Source organism: Neolamprologus brichardi, chromosome 18 (genome assembly GCF_056152115.1).
Source record: "Neolamprologus brichardi isolate AB-2024 chromosome 18, ASM5615211v1, whole genome shotgun sequence".
Taxonomy (NCBI): domain Eukaryota; kingdom Metazoa; phylum Chordata; class Actinopteri; order Cichliformes; family Cichlidae; genus Neolamprologus; species Neolamprologus brichardi.
In genome coordinates, this window is record NC_142121.1 from 2,394,397 (window position 1) to 2,412,758 (window position 18,362).

An 18,362-nucleotide genomic window follows, 5' to 3' on the forward strand; every position below is an offset into this window, starting at 1 on the left:
TAGATGATTTGATTAACCGCAGATCTGAATTTAAATCACAGAAGATCAATATCAGCTGAGACAGGTACTTAATGTTCAGGAGAAGCAGAAGAAAGACTGCTGTTAGTTTAGTTTAATTCAGTGATAAATAAATGGTAAATGGACTGTATTTGTATAGAGCTTCACTTAGTCCAATAACACACTTTGGTTCTCAGGTTGGTCGGACCATGCTGGGTGTCAGCTGGTCCTCCTTTGCCAGAACACAGCTGAGCATGCCGCCGCTCACAGTTGGTGAGGTTCAGGGATTTATTTAATGAGTAGATGCCAGAATAGCTCCATGCTAACACTGGAGTTCAGTGTCAATTTTAGATTCAGAAATGAAAACTACACGAAGCACACGCAGTCTCACTTTATTCACTGAAGCAGCCGCTGCTACATGATTATCGTCACAGCAGTGAGTGCATTCACATAAACTGGTCACTGATGCAAATCAGCTGCGGACGCAGACAATAACTCAGCCTGTTCACGGACAGCTGCGTCTTCTGATACACTCCCAGTGTGTGTGGTGGGAAACCGCTCCAGGCTGTAACAATTATCATATGAAAAATGTCCAGTTACACGTTTAAAAACATTTGAGACGCGACTTTAAATTCAAACGCAGAGACAGAAACTTTAGTTTAGAGTGCAGATCATCTCTACTGAGCTCTAAAAAGAAAACAATCCAGTTATTGCTACAGTATTAAACTGCGGGTCATAACATCCGGGAATATGTCGACTTGTTATATAGAATTAACTGAACGTTTCTTTTATATTGGGGATATTTTCATATTACTAACATAAAATAATCTTGTCCCAGAACCTGCAGTTCCTTTAACGGCCACTCGAGGCTCCAGCAGTCAGTCCATCCCCTTTGTTAAAACAACCAAATGTGCAGCTGGAATAAACATGTTTACAGCCTGGTACAAAAACTGTTTTGGTCTCTACAGAAAATGTAAACTTTTAAAACAACTGTATGGAGTTTATTTTTTATACAACTCTTCTGTTTAAACTGTGTTAAGACTTAAAGCTAAATGTAGCATATTTAGCTGCTTAGCTTAACTACATTTTAAGGGTGTCCAAATTCCTGGGCTGCATCCTCCACCAGCTGTCTTGGTCTTCATCTGAGCAGATACTTGAAGTTTACACAGCTAAATATCTTGAAAGCTTATTTCGTGACCCATTATTGGAAACTGGAATTGGCTGGACGCGCTATGGCCAAGAAGGACACACCTGACCCATCCTTCAAATTCGGGGAAAAGGAGGACGCAATTGTCGGCTGCATTCGGAGGAGTCCACGAATTTGGACAGCCTTCAGCTCATCGCTGTGACGTGATTGGTCAGGAGGATGCAGCTCAGGAATTTGGACACAGCCATAGTCTCTCTGATGCTTCAGCTCACGTTACTCTACAAGCTACAGTTAGCTTTACACACTCTATGATGTGGACTTTCACTGTTTATTTAACTTCATGTAGAATCATCAGCTAACGTAACGAGCAAGTGTTTGTAGTGTCAGCTGATTAGAGAATATGAGGCTTGAGGCATAAACAGGATTATTTCAACTCAGATTTAATCAAATCGAACATTTTGATTAATAGCTGTTATTTTTGTCAGATTTCTTTATGTTTCTTAACATCTTGATGCTGTTTTTTGTAAAAAGCATTGCTGTTGAAGATGCGTTACAAATAAATTTGCCTTGTGTTGCCTCTTAAAATAACATTTACATCCATTTAAAATACCACGCAACCATCAATGCTTCATCCATACATCTGAATATAAAGATGCTCAGTTTGCGGCTGAGCTCAATAACTCGCTCCTGAATATTTAACCACATCAGCTCAGTTTAAAGTTCATCAGTTCGAGGTGTTTGAATTGGATTTTAAATATTTTCGGAGCTTCAGCTCTGACACTAATCCAGGTTTCGAGTTAATCCCAGTCAGCCTGTAAGGGGAGACGTTTGGTTTGCGCGAGTCGACGTTACTCAAACACACAAAGCTTCTGTTTGGTTTCTGGTTTTTCTTGCTGGCTCCTGCAGGCCGATGTTCAGGCTGTGTCATCGTGACTGGAGGGAGGAGAGATAAAGAAGGGCCATCGTGGCGGCGGCAAAGGTTTTCTGGTGGTTGTGTATCATTCATCCGGCGTGCAGCCGACATGTCTGAACCTGTCGCAGCAACGCAGTGAAGTGGACGCCGCAGAAGACGTTCAGATGAATCTGAGAGTGCGAAGCTCGCAGAGGGCTTTTCTGACATTTCTAACATCCAGTTATTGTTTCAGCTTCAGTGTAATCTGCACTGAGAGCAGTTTCTCTTAAACCTGCAGTTTTTGATCAGGTTAGTGTGAAGCTCTTAGTGTCGGCTCCTCCCCCACAGCGAGGACTCCTCTGACAGTTTGATTTTTATCTCCAACCTCGAATACTTTCAGTTTTTGGCTGATAAACCAGTTTTATACATTTTCTATTACACTTTTTTTTTTCTCTCAAAAAACTCTCAACTTCAAAGCTTAAAGCAAAAGGTTTATCCAGATGTTGGCACACTGAACTGATGTCCACATTTCTTTGGTATTTATTTAATAGAGAGAATGCACGGTAATGGTGCTGCTATAAAATCTGATGTAAGCAGCTATACTGTGACTTTGAAAGTACACGTTAATATTTGAGGTAAAGAAAAACAATCCTCTGCAGGATTTTGGTGCTGTGAGTGCATAAAGTCAAAACGTCAAAAAGTCAAAGCAAGTGAAAAACAACAAACGTTTGACTTCCCGGGACGAGAACACACTGAGACTCCATGAAGACTTTTATTGGTGGATTCAAATCCATATTAGACAAATAATAAAGCAGTGCTGACGATGATGAAGAACTTACACAGTTCATTTTACACTCAGTCCATGTTCCTGTCCATTTTCAGAGGAACGCCTGTTTATTCATTAAGCCACTTGACACTGACCTATTAATCATTCAAGCATATGAAAGTCTCCAAACTCATGAAGCGCTGCTGCCTCTGCCCATGACACACAACTCAGCAAAGAAGCCTGTAACTGTATGAGCAGACACTTTGTTACCAGCAGCCACAGAAGCTTCTTATTTGTTTTCTTTAGTTTGTATCTGTGAAAAACATCAAAGACAACATTAAAAGTATTGTTGCACCAACCAGGTGATCTCCAAAGTGGAATATCTGAGCACGTCACGCACCGGGTCCTTAATCTGAGGAGACCGAACAAGAGGAGAACATAAGAACTGAAGAAATGCTCCAAAGAAGATGGAAAAAATGCCAGACGCAGGACCTGAGGATGCACTGGCTCTTCAGCTGATCCATCTACTGTTCACTAAAGCGTCTCAGTGGAAGGCTGAGTGTCAGTCATCCTGAGAGAAGTCTGATGGAGGGAGGAGTCTGAATCAGTGTCAGCAGGGAGGAGGTCAGGAGGTGGAACCAGCCTGGACACCAGAGACAGACAGCCATCCACACACACACACACACACACACACACACACATTTAAGAATCACTAACCTGAAACACACTGTAAAGCAAAGGTGTCTATATACTTTTGACCACCAGATGCCTGCAGTGTATCTACTGTAGGCAGACAAAGACAGCACAGCTGCATGTGTCTCCGCTTGTTCGGCCCCCTAATGGTCAAATATCACATCAAGCATGTTTAACATTTAATGGGATGTAAAACGTATGAACCGCATGCTCTGTGAAACATGTGGCGACAGGCAGCAGCGAGACGTGGATGTGTTTCACCCGCGCTTTCTGGCACAAGAGGAAGTGCTCACCGTGACTTCCTCTGAAGCAACACCGAGTCACGTTCAGCCTTTTTCAGCATGAGCTGAATGTAACGCGCAGGTTTGTGTTCAGCCGTGTTTATTCAGCCCATAGAGCAGCGTCTGCAACCTTTAACACCAAAGAGCCACTTGGTTTCCACGCAAAAGAAAACTCTGAGAGCCGCAAATACTTTCTGACATCTAAAATGAAGATAACACTGTATATATTGTTTTTTTTTTTACTTTTATGCTTTGTGTGAGCAACTAAAGTAAGTAAAGTTTATTTATTAAGCGCTTTTCACAGACAGGCAGTCACAAAGCGCTGTACACAAATATTAAAATAAACAATACAATCAATAGACATTATACACAATGTAAAAGATCAAATGTAAATAATGTAAAGAATATAAAATACGTAGATCAACAAAAGGCTTGTTTGAACAGAAAAGTTTTTAACTGCTTTTTAAAAGAATCCAGAATGTTCCCATGTTTTACACAATCCTGTTATTTCCCATTATTCTTACAGATGCATCTGGAGATCAGCACACTGCATTCCTATGCTAAAGGCTGATCTAAAGAACTCCACACAACAGTTACAGTTACACCTCTGGTCTCCTCCCCCCTACAGTAAACACCCCCACAATGGAAATACACTAGTACAGTGGCCAAGGGTGCTGACACCCTGACCCCCACCTCCTTTTAAGGTAGTGTCCGTTTGCCCTTTGTCTGCCCCTCACCCTCAGTAACTCTTGCTTCATGCCCTGGGGGTTGATTGTCCTCCTGCCCTGCACCTCAGTTCTTTGTTCCCATCCCAGGACTATTTTCTATTTTGTATCTTACACCCATTACCACAATATTATAATGTTGCAAGCAATTACAACTATATTCTCTTTAACGTTGATGTACATTAAGGAATCTATTCTCAACACTTATGAAATCCATGAAGTTACAGAGAAAATTACATTTTATTTATGTAATCAACACATTTTGAACTCTTAAAGAAACATAACAAAAGGAAAGCTGAACTAAAATGATCCAGCAAACAAAAACTGTTGTGAGCCGCCAGCCTTATATCGCCTTTGTGCTTTTGGAGCCTTGACCTGACTTTTAAAAAGTAATTGGAAAAAAGTTCTATGCTGCTAAAAAATAGATATTTGCAAAATTCTGCCTAAATATGTATTTTACCTGGTTAATGTGTGTGGCGGGGCGTGGTCTGCAGCGCCGCTGCAGGGGAGGCGGACACACCTGAGCGGGTCCGCAATCACGCCTCGCCGCCTTAACGTCTGTGCTGTTGTTGGTGTGTGTCGGGCTGTGAGCTGAAAAGCTACAGCCGGCTGTGTGCGTACAGCAACCGTGTGTGAAAAGTGGTCAATAAAGATGCTGAAAAGCGTGTTCATGGAAACATCGTCGGGTCTGCCGTGATATGTTTACAATAAGACTTATGGTCCCGAACCTCTGCGCACAGCGTCTGCAGATCGGGGCTGTACGAAGTCAGTTTACACAGGACTGTAAGCTGTCGTCTGTGAGGCGTGAGCGGTGTTTGTCTTTAACATAGTTCACAGTGGAGCTGCTGACATAATGTGGATCCAAGATCCATAACTGGCCTACCTGGGGTCAAAAGTCTCAATAAATGCACAGCGTTTCGGCGGGTACACCGGCTTCCACGAGTGTGACGCTTATTTTGAGCGATGAAAAAATAATAAGATATAATTTTATTTTTATATTTCAATATCACAATAATCAACATAAACAAAGTAAAGTAAAGCTAGTTTTCAGCTACGAACCCGACGTATCAGCCAGAGGTCCCTTTACTACGGTTCGGAGCCGCGGACCTGTTTTATATACACGCGGAATAATTTTCTATACGAGATGCCTGCAAAAAGTGCAGCCTTACCTAATGTCCATCTACTGTTACTCATTTATATTAAGATTTAAACATCTAGTTGGTGTTGGTGTGGAGAGTAACCTTCAGTAACAGTAATAAATCACATTCATGTAGTTGTAAACAGCATGATAATATTATAGATTACTTAATATTATAATAATATTAAGTAATCCAAAGTATTCAGATTACGTTACTCTCATTGAGTAACGTAACGGAATACGTTACAAAATACATTTTGGGGCATGTAATCTGTAATCTGTAATCTGTAATCTGTAATCTGTAATCTGTAGTGGAATACATTTGAAAAGTAACCTTCCAACACTGTTTACAGCCAGGGTCGTTTAAAGCTTAGAAAGCAGCAGCAGATCTGAGAATGTCTGAAGCTGAGTGAGTGCTGTGCAGAAACTGCAAACCTCGATGACCTGAAGCTGCGCTGTGAAGATGAGTGGACCAGAGCTCGTCCACAGCGACATGACGGCCATACAGAAACTTCACTCCTGCTCACAGAGCTTCTACAAGCCACCGAATCATGAGGTGTTCTCAGTGGTTCTCACACAACTTTCACTTTGGGACTTTTGTTGTCACACATCTCTAAATGAATGAACTCGTGCATTAGTTTGGGTTCCATTATGACGAATCAGTGTTCAGTTTAAGTTGTACTCGTATAATTTCAGATGCAGATGATTTTCCTCGTGTCTCATGTATTTCTTGTGAACCTTGGGTACTTTCTTTTTCTTCTGACTGCTCATGAACTCTGTTTCCACTCTTGTCTTCACGCTTCTTTCATCGTGGATTTATTTTGGATGAATAACTCGAGCTGCTCCTTTAATCGTTGTCATACCTGCATGTGTGCATGTGAGTGCTCTTTTTGAATTGTGAAACACGACAAATATAGAATCAGCACGGCCTGATCTGGCACAAGAGGAAGTGCTGAGGGCACTAACAGTGGCAGGCCTATGAGGGTTATTAGGTCACGCTCCGTGAACAGCAACAGTTACCGCCTAATTCAGACGAGCGACAGCCTGGATGGAATCTGATTCGCGCGCTGAAGCCAAAACAAAGTGAAACCTGAATGAATGAAAAGCAAACACAGAGTCAGTGTGAACGGGAGCAAATCTCTGCAGCAGGTTTAACATCAGCAGCCGAGCCGAGGCCGTCGCGGCGGCGCAGTAATGAACACGGAGTCCCGGTCACATGTTACTCTGAGTGCTTCTTCTAAACGTCTTACTGACACTGATAAAGGATGATTCTCTGCATCCGCTTGTCATCTTTAGTAACCAGCAGCCAATGAAACCTTTCCCCTCGCTCTCCACAGGGTCACATGACTCTGCCATCCTTCTCGCTCGCCCACAGCTTGATTTCCCCGTTCGCCATCGCCTCTTTCGCTCTCCCTCTCTCTCTGTCTCTCTCTTTATCGATTACCCCGACAAGGACATTATGCCTGACGTATGACATTACATGGAGCAGAGACAATGGAGGGCAGAGAGATAAGTGATTATCACCTCGAGGTGTTCGAGGCTCCTTTTGTGCAGAGCACGTTGTGCAGTCGTTCTTTCTTTCTTTCTTTTTGCACAAACTATTTTTAAAAAAGGGGCAAAAATCAGTTCAGTGTGAGCGGCTGACCCTGTGTGCACAGCCTCATCTACATAAAGGATTTAATAACAATAACTAACCTGCACACCGGACAGTTTGTTCTCGTTCGTGAATCAGGATCATTTTAAACATGTTTAAGGTGGAACATGAAGATGAAACAACAGAGACCAAGAAAAAATCAAACAAATGTCAGAATAAAAGTGAAGCTGCAGAAACAGGCTGCTGATGCTGTGGGACGACTGTCAGAAGCTCAGTGCAAATACAACAAAAATGATAGTCTTAATGAAGCAGCCTGGTGTGGATGTCACAGCTGAGTCTCTTTTGTCCAATGGGAACTTTGAAGTTTTGTGACATTTCACTGATACGTCAGCCTCTTGTTGTTGTTGTTGGTCGTTTAATCCTGATTCCGCCTCTTTATTTTTCTCCCCACATTATTTCCACGTGTGGTCGATAACTTTTAGCAATTTGAGGGAATTCATTGTGATACTGCCGAAAATAAACTGGTGACCTGCATAACTATGGTAACTGGGATGGACTCCAGCCCCCCCAACGACCGTGGCTAGGATAAGTGAACGAGACGATGGATGGACAAGATTTCAGTCTTTTGCAAACATGCTCAGTAAAATGTTTTGGTTCTTCATTTTTAAGTGTTCACACTTCACTGGTCGTTGTTACCGGACTGATGTGTTGGTATGATTCAACCTCGTCGCTCACAGATCCTTTTTACGCTGACCTTTCTAAAATAGTAAGACCTTAAAAAGACCCTAAAACTGACCTTTATGAGGGGTCACCAGCAGTGGGGACAAAAGAAAAGAGGGATTAATTTCTTCAGCTGTGGAAACGCTCCTGCATGTGCGGCTCACCTTCATTAACAGCACACTGGACTAAAGAAATAAACTTGGTTGGATTAGAACTGCAGGAAAAACACTGCAGTTCTCCACCAATCAGAAACATTAACTGCAGGAACTTCCTCCAGGGACCAGGAAGTATTTAATCTGCCTAATCTGCGTGGAAACGTTAAATAATGAGCTCTGTAATTCAGTGAGAAACAGATGGAGGAACTAAAAATCGGGTCCCAAAGTTCCCAAACCCTTAGGAAGTATCGACCCCCCCGGGAGGTTTTGGAAGTAGAATAACTTGATTTAGACTCTGTTTCCTTTATTAGGCGAGCGTGGACACAAAGGGTTAACGGGAGTCCCGCACTTGGGGTAGGTTTGGTTTACAGCTGAGCTTCAAATTACCTGTTGATATCGGCTCCACTGCAGCACACACATGCTCGGCCCCGAGGGGCTTCCTTATCCTTGCAGTAACGCCGCTCTTTCATTCACTTCATGATGCAGAGCGACGGCGAGCTGCACACTGATTCGCTGACCTGTCAGTTAGCAGCAAGGAAACAAACTGAACAGGAGCGCGCCGCTTCAAAGCCAGGTCAAATATTAACCATACAAAGATCTGAGCACACAGACTAAAAAAAAACATTAAATAATCCATGAAGCTTGCACACATCCACCAACAATAACTCTAAAAGTGAGCATGTGCTCGGCTACGAGGGAAACACATCATGAGCTGAGTGTTCATTAATATTTAACAGCCTGGTGGCCCGAGAGATAAAAGAACTGTTCAGCCTGTTAGATCCTGCCTTTGGTGGTAGAAATATCAGACTCTCCCCACAGACGATGAAGGGGACGGACCGACCGGCACCACACCAAAGAGCTCGCCAACCCCGCCTGGACGCCAGATCCTGAAGGTTCAACTGTGTTTACGCTGAAACGAGTCAGACTGAAGTCTTTCATTTGAGAATAAGATGACGAGCAAACAGTGGACATAAAGGATGGACGTACAGTCTAAGGATCCGTGTAGAAGATCCCCAAACATGTCTAGCTGCTGATTGTTCAGAAGTCTGTGAGGAAACATATTCTCAGCGGAGATATGAGCTCATTAAACTTTATGATCTCTGTCACTCGCTTCATACAGATAGACAGATTAGTCTTATACATATTACACACATGTTGGCATGTTGATCATACGGGATTCCCTCTTTAAAAACGCACCAGCGACCAGTGACAAACAAAGGATCCCAACTGTTCCCTGATGTTCCCTGATGTTCCCAACTGTTCCCTGATGTTCCCTGATGTTCCCTGATGTTCCCAACTGTTCCCTGATGTTCCCAACTGTTCCCTGATGTTCCCTGATGTTCCCAACTGTTCCCAACGGTTCCCTGATGTTCCCTGATGTTCCCTGATGTTTCCAACTGTTCCCTGATGTTCCCAACTGTTCCCTGATGTTCCCTGATGTTCCCAACTGTTCCCTGATGTTCCCTGATGTTCCCAACTGTTCCCTGATGTTCCCAACTGCTCCCTGATGTTCCCTGATGTTCCCTGATGTTCCCTGATGTTCCCTGATGTTCCCAACTGTTCTCTGATGTTCCCTGATGTTTCCCGATCAGACTGTAAAACAGACCAATAACACAAACATACTGCGGTCCATTCAGGTTCAGTCTGAGTAGGAAATACTCTTCGCTGTGGGTGTCACAGTCATCATGAAAACGTCACAGTGAGCCACTCAGATGTTTGCAGGACTGCAGGTACACAGCTGGATGGTTGTGAACAACCACAGGACACAAACACCAACATTGTTTGGGTCAAAAATAATCTCTTCAGTCTTTTTCACTCCCAAAGCGAGGAGCTCTGAGTCACAACAAACGCCTCGTACTTCAGAAAGGACGCTTGTACTGTAAAGAGTACAGTAAACACAGCAGTACTGTAAAGAGTAACTGTGTGAATGAGTACACAGAGCAGGTCTCTACTGTGGAGATGACACGACTTAGATTTGTAACCTTTTCCTGGAAATTAATGAGAACTTTTACTTCTTTTTGTCACTTTAATTTTCAAGCTGAGCTAAACGTTTGTTTTTAACTAACTTGTTGTTTCATTGCTTCTTGAATCTGTTATGTTTGCGTGTGTGATGCTGAGCTGGGTTTAACACGCCGTCGCTGCTTCTACAGCGTGAATGCTTTTTGTTGCAAACAGCCAACTGTTTAAAATAAAAACAGATGCATGTTTGCAGCTGCAGACGGAGCACGTCGGCGTGTGAGAATCCTGGAAAACCAGAATCCGACTGAAGCTGCTCTGCTCGCTTCCAGAGGAGCACGCGGCTCAAAATAACCGCGGTTACACGGTGCAGCCTCTCGGCCCGACCTCTGTGCTGCTCGCTGCTCTGCATCCTGAATGAACCTGAAGTGTTAAACTCATCACTTCCTGTGTGGGAGGAGAGACACCTTCAGCTTATGAAAATAACCACAACTGGCAAACTCCACAGCTTATTACTGCTTCTCACTGTTTCCTCTTTGGTTGATGGCCGTGAACCTGCTGGATGTTAGCGCCTGCAGCTTGTGGTCGGCTCCGCGAGTCCTGATGTTTAACAGTTACGCTGCATGTGAAGCGTGTTCTGTGTGTGCATCTCACAGAGGCTCAGCCTTCGCTCTGCAGCTTTACGAGGCCGTAGCCCGGGGCTCCACATTTACTGCAGGAATTCTCTTTGTAAGAACAAGCTGAGACAATGAGGGGCTCGCAGGCTCTGCTGCTCCTCCTCAGCTCCTTCAACAGCTCTCCTCCTCCTTCACCAAGGAAACACTTCTGCTTCCACAGTGCCTCAGTGCAAGGCAGCAACACTAATGTGGCCTCTAAATGTAAGAAGTGTCTTGTCAGGCTCACAGATGTGAATAAGGTGTAGCTGCTGACAGATAACGGTTCTGCAGAGTTTATCAGTCAGGAGATCTTGCGTCTTATTAGCAAAGCCAGACATTAAGTCCTGCATAATAGAATAGAATAGAATTAAAACTCAACTTTATTGTCATTGCACATGCACAGGTACAGGGCAACGAAATGCAGTTTGCATCCATCCAGAAGTGCTTTAGCCATGATATAGATATGGCTATAGATAAAGACCTGTATAAGTTTCTCCACGTCTAGGTTGGATTATTGAAACTCCTTTTACTTTGGTCTTAACTCGACTCTTCTCCATAGACTGCAAATTGTTCAGAGCGCGGCTGCTCGTCTCCTCACTGGTACCGGGCGACGTGTCTCTATCACCCGTCCTTGCCGACCTTCATTGGCTTCCTGTTAAGTTTCACATTCAATGCTAAATCCTGCTGCTCACCTTGCAAATTATTAACAATGTAGCTCCAAGCTGCCTCACTGAGCTCCTTAGATCATACGCCCCTGCTAGAGCACTAAGATCATCTTCCCAGTCACTTTTGGTGCTGCCGAGATCCCGGCTGAAGGCTAGAGGTGACCGAGCGTTTGCCTCGGCTGCATCCGATCTATGGAATAACCTCCCCATCGCTGTCCGTGAGTCTGATTCCATCAATCCTTCAAATCGTGGTTAAAAACCACCTAGTTAGCCTTTTCTACCAGTTAATGCTTGTTTGTTAGTTTAATGCTTATTTCTATCTTCGATCTGTTCTTAACTACTTTTAATCATTTTTTAAATGTTTGACTGTTTTATCCTTTACACATATTGTTCTTTTATGCTTTTATATGCATTTCTTTTGCTTCTGTGTTTTAATGCCATTTAACCTCCATGTTGGTACTTTGCCGTCGTCCTCCCTGTTACTTCATCTTAACCTCTTGTATGTTAAACACTTTGGTACAAAAGTGTGCTATATAAATAAAGTTTGTGGTTGTTGTTGTTGTTGTTGTTGTTGTAAGGTGTAGCTGCTGACAGATAACGGTTCTGCAGACCAACTACATTAAGACGTTTATCAGTCAGGAGACGTGATTCACTTCTTGCTGGTTTCCTTTTCACGCGCTTAAACATTTCTACATTCATATCTACACCTTCATCTGGAAATGTTATATGACATCATCAGAAGGAAATCTGATAACAGAAGGACGCCATGTTGTTTGTGAAACTCTGCTTTTTCACCGTGTGGCTTAAACGCCAGCGAGCCCGAACCCTCAGCGCTTTACTGGTGACTCAGATCGTTTCATGTTAAATCCAAAAGTACGAGTCAGAGAGAAGCAGGATTTCTTTTTTCCAGAATTTGTGTCAAATATTTTGATTTTCAGACACATCAGCAGGGAAGAAGCTGGAGTCTCTCGCCGGCGTTGGACAGATTGTCCTGAAAAATGGTGAATGAATCCCCTGCAAAAATAATAACGTCCCCATCAGCAAACACACGAGCTCCACAGACCCTCAGCGGCCCACTCCACTCATATCAAAACTGCTGGTGTGGCTCATTTATGCACAAGGTGTCCTTTGGTGCATGACGCTCGGCGTTACTGCGTTACAGACACGAGTCAGTCTCACAGTGTTACTGTGTGTGTTTTAGCCCGAGCCTATGATGTTACTCTAACACTAACCAAGTTATTTTAGTGCTTTATTTTAGTGCAAGAGGATCATCTGCAGCCTGAAAACCTGCAGCTTCATCCACCTCCAGCCTCCAACCACAGACTGTCTGGATGAGAATGCATTGTCTGGACCTCTGATTGGTGAAGGCCCCGTCAGAGCCTCTGCTGGAAGTGATGAAGAGCTTAACGTAACATCATTACTTCCTGTTTACAGAGTCTGTTTTTTATCTTCACACATGAACTCCAGACGTCGGTGGAAGAATCAGGTCATTGTTCAGAGTTATCCTTTCTCACATGTAGCATGCAGCAGGAAATAGTCTGCTTCTCACTGCTGGAAACGCTCGGTGTGGTTTTGACGCTGCCTGATTGGAGCGCTCGCGGGAGCCGGAGGAGCGCCTCCGTCCACAGCAGCTCGCTGTGTGAACGCAGCTTTTCTTTAATTACCGCTGCTCATTTTGTTGGCTCGTTATCACATCAAAGCTCGAGTTTGAATTGAGGTTGTTTCCCCAGATTTTGGTGAATTTGAAAAGTCCCTTTATAACAAAGGCTGGGCTTAAAGTGAAAACGGTCCAATCAGGAGCCGCAGAGCAGCTGCTGAAGGGAAGCTGAGGTGAGAGCATGTGGTCAGCCCTGCACTGCCCTTATTGTTTTTATTCATTAGCAGGAAATTACAGAGGACTCGCTGCACAACAAAGAGTGTGTTCTTCCTTTTTAAGGCCGGGCCTTGATGGTATCGCACCAACTGATTTTTTTCTTTTTGTGCCTTTAGCCTCAACTAATGTTGACTCAGGAAATATCACTCGAAGGTATTTATTACACCTCGCACAGCTCGCTCTGCAGACACTGGAAGCAGAAACATGCTCTCCTCACACAGCAGAGCTGCTGTAACCTCCCAGGAATAAACAGCTGAGGTCGTACTGGGATGAAACCACCTTCGTATTTCCTGTAAGGTTATTTAGGGCAGAGTTTATCACACGTTCAGTCTAAAAAGGGGCAGACTGCTTTATTTTGTATTAGTGTGACTTTCCACAAAATAGATGAATATCCACGTTAAAAGGCATCACGCAGAAAACGGTGAAGCTGTAATTAAATCTTCATTTAAGAGCGATCCACACACTGTTCTCACGGCTTCTCCTCAAACTGTCCCTTTAAAGAGTAAAGCTTGTTGTTAGAGATGTTAAATATAGACTTAAAATGTAAAAAGAAGGGAGAAAAACCAGAAAAGCAGCCTCACTTCTACAAATGCTCCTTTCACTCTTTAACACGTGCACCCCCACAGTCTGACATGACCCATTTACACTCATATTAAGGCATTACCTGCCTTTGTGCTGGGTGCATTAGCATTAAAAGAGGACCAGTGTGAGGACTGTGAGGCGGGTCTGTGGCTCTGCTCATAACAATAGGAGGTGTTTGGTCCAAACCCCTGCTGGGGGCTGCTGGTGGGAGAGCCGGGGGAGGTGGAGACAGGCAGGGAGGGGGGTTGGGAGCGCTGCCTCTGCTCAGAGGCATCACACAAAGAAGTCTTCTTCAGATCTCCATCTACCTGAAACAGGCAACAGGTAGAAACTGGAAATTTGCACTAGAAACGCAGGAAAATGTCTCCTTACTGACATCTAGTGGTAGAGGAGGGGAACTGCAATCACAATTTACAGTTAATGTCCCTTTCACAACCCGTGTGTGTGTGTGTGTGTGTGTGTGTGTGTGTGTGTGTGTGTGTGTGTGTGTGTGTGTGGCTGAAAAACGTTTAGTTCCTCTAAAGGAACATATGGAAGGAACATATATATGCATATTTGCATATTTGCATATTTGCATATTTGCACTGCACAAGACACTAAATAATGTGGATTGCATAACACTGGACATTATATTCTTCATTTCCAGTTATTACTTGTACAGCTGCTGTTATTGTGTATATATATATTTATATTTCTTCATACATTCTTATATATTTCTGTACTGTGTATTGTGTATTTTGTTGTACAGTTATTTTATTTTCAACTTTAATTTATATATTTTATTTTATTTTATTCCTTCCTAATTAAATTTACCCCTTTTTAATTTTCATATTTATTTCCTATCTTATTCATAGCCTTTTCTTTTTTTCTTTAGGTCACGAGCAGTTGTCTAACTGCATATCGTACTGTGTATGACTGTGTATGTGACAAATAAAATTTGAATTTGAATTTAAAGTCCACCAGAGGCTCAGCAGTGAGTCTGTCCCCACAGACTATAGTTTGCATGAAAGATGCTACTTACATGCAAACACAGGAAATGGAGACCTGTAGTTTCAAAGTAAAAGTTGTACCTGCAGGTGATGTCCTGATATGTTTGTGTTGCAGCAGTGTACAGGAACTGCTTGCTAACTGTGACCAGAGGTCAGGAGGCAGCCTGAATGTTCATGTTGAGGCTTTAAAATACCAAGTGACAGTGGCTGCATCCATCTTTTATATACAGTCTTTACCACGAGTGTTTTTTCCGGCTGATTTTATATTAAAACCAGTTTTTCAGATAAAAGACGTAAAGCTGCACGAGCACCAAAGTCCCGTTCTGATCAGACTGTATGTAAAAGATGGACATAACCGCCATGACATCATCCACTGCTTTATGGAGTAGACATGTTGATTCTGCTGTGAAGGTGCACGAGGTTCTGTTTGTCCGTCCCGTGTCTGAAATCACAGCGCATGACGATGAATCCATGTTCAGCTCTGAGACCTTCCTGGAGGAACCCATCAGTCTCAGCTTGTGTGGTGAATCTGCTCCTCTCACAGTGACACAACAAGCCTTTATCTCCCAGCTGAAAGGCCCAGTTACTGAGTGGGAATGATGGGAAAAGATAATGCGCCCTTCTCTGCACAATTACTGATGAACTGTAGCGCCGTTGTGGAGCCGAGCAGCAGCTACTCATGCATGTGAGCGGGGAGGTCTGCGCCGAGGTTCCCAGAGCCGCTGCGGGGCCGACGGTGCGTTCAGGTCACGTGGGGAGAAGCAGAACAGGACCACTGTGGTTAAAGCCTCAGTTTCACCACAGACGCTTTAAGGGTCACAGACTGGACGAACACAACAAAGGCTTAAGATGATCGTTTGTAACTGAGGGCGTGATTTTATGACTCATGATTATTCATCATTGTCACAGGATGCGTTCCTCTCATTTTGGTGATTTTATGACTTTTCTCTGTGGTTTTATATGAGTGAGCAGGACAGCTGCCATCACCAGTGAAACTGAGCCCATCACGGGGAGCAAATAAATCTTGAATAAAAGGACTTTTAATGAAACACTGAACTCAGACCAGCTCTGAGTCTGGACACGGACTGTCAGACTTGTGAACGTGGGGATAACAGCAGATATATGTCCACACTGTCCAGCTGTTGTATTAGCATGAAGAGCAGTGCTCTTAGTCAGACACTGATACCTCCACGTTCTTAAATCATCAGTTTGTGGAGGCTTGGTTGAGTCGGTGACTGTGGCCACTCGCCGGCTCTGCCCCGGCATCATCCTGATTTGGTCCCACGACTTTTGATGAACTCCTGCTGGTTCCCTGCTTACATCACTGAGCACTTGATGCTCAGACCCGTGAATGTAAAAGCCAGTGAAGGACACATGTTGATGTCAGTAATGTTTTAAGTTATGAGTATTTGTATATTATGTCATGGATTTGATCTTTTATGTTGCATTTGCAGCATTTTGGGATGTTTTGAGTTTATTCTGCTGCTTCTCAGAGAGACTTTCAGGTTAAATAGAGGTAATGATAATAATACTACTACTACTACTACTAATAATAATAATAATAACAATAATAACAATAACAATAACAACAACAACAACAACAACAATAATAATAATAATAATAATAATAATAATAATAACAATAATAACAATAATAACAATAATAACAATAACAATAACAACAACAACAACAATAATAATAATAATAATAATAATAATAAGGATAATAACAATAATAATAATAAGGATAATAATAATAGTAATAATAATAAGGATAATAACAATAATAATAATAACAATAATAATAATGATAATAATAATAATAATAATAATAATAATAATAATAATAATAAGCAGACACAGAGCTGTTTAGTTACTGTTGCGAGTAAATAAAAACAGTCTGATATCTGAAGCACTTCTGTTCGTTTATCACAGTTTTTGATGCAGAACTTTGTCATTGTTGGTAAATCCAGATAATCTGCTCACAGTGAAGAAGGTGAGCAGCACATACCTGGAAGGCTCCGCCCACAAACAAAGGAGGGAAATGCTTCTGAGCTCTTTGTCCCAAAACAGTTCCTGATAATCAGACACGCTGTCGGGCGTCGCTGTGAGTCACTGACGTGCTGATGTTTCATCTTTCTGCCTCGTTTTCATTTGATGTGATTTTTACTGTCTGTAAACCTGCAGAGGAGAACGAGCCTCTGACCCGTGTTCAATGTAAATAATGTGTCCTCTCCACCTTAAATAATAATAATGAGTCGCTCCTGGCTTTCCAAATAAATAAACACTGTTAGCAGCTGGTATGTCAGCTGCTAAGTACGACTTTATTCAGTGTTTACGGCACAATTAGCAGCAAAACACACAAAATATCTGCATAATGCATTTAAACACTCTTTACAGAACACTTACAGCCTACAAAGACTTTTTGCCTTATTGTGTCGAGTCACAAACAGATTTTTTACAAAAATATATTTTTATATTGGTGCACACCGTCTGGCTCTTATTTTTTACAGTGTGCAGGAAGCACTTCTGTCGCTGTGTCTTATTGGTTCATCCGAGCACACCTGGATCTGGACCACCAGGTGTGAAAGCACAAACACACTGGGAACAGCAGGTGTGGGAAAAGCTTCAGAAACAGAAGCAGGCTGCTGGGTTTCAGCAGGTTTGAGTTTAGCACTGTAAATGTGAACCTCTGATGGTCCTGGAACTTCACTTCTACATTATAACAGTCCGTAAGTAAAGTGCAGTCTGCTCTGTGGCCCTTCGGAGCAGCTGAGCCCAGGTTTAGGTGGCAAAGACAGAACTGGGGAATTTTTTACGAATCAAACCAGCAAAGTCAAAACCCTCGTCTCTCACTTTAAAAAGTTCACAGTAAAAAGCATGAATATGTTTTTAGGGAAACTCAAAGCTGCGGCAGGTACAGAGGGGATTTCCTCAGACAGCCAGCTGATAACAGCGAGCAGATAAAGAGGGAAAAGTCCCGACTAACAGCTCCCTGTGAGGTCAGAGAAAGTCTGAGGGAGCTGCGGAGCAGGAAATGCCTGAATGGACACATAAAAAGGCGTCTGACAGAGCTGCGCCGCGTCCTACAAAGTAAAAGTGAAGAAATTAAAATTAGGTTTGAAACAGGAAGAGGCTCGAGTGTAACTTCCTGTTCAGGCTGCAGTGAGAATAATGAACTCTGTTCCCCGTCTGCAACGTCTCAAACTGACCGACCTGAGCGGCAGCACCAACGGCGCGCCAAATTTAGCTCGCCGTTTGTTGAGCAACAGGTTAACTGTGAGAGAAACACACCAACACAAACACTATTCTGCCTGGTGATTAACTTCCATTTCCACTAAACAAATATTAGCTTCACAACTGAGAAATTCAGGCCTGCGTTTCCTGTTTTGCAGCACTGACTCGCAGGTCAGAAGCATAAAGACACCTGATACTTTAATCCAAACCCTGAAAAGGTGTCAGTGCTTCCTGTGTAGTGAGGGAAGCATAGATGCACATCCTGCAGATACTGGACAATCAAAATGTTCCCACTT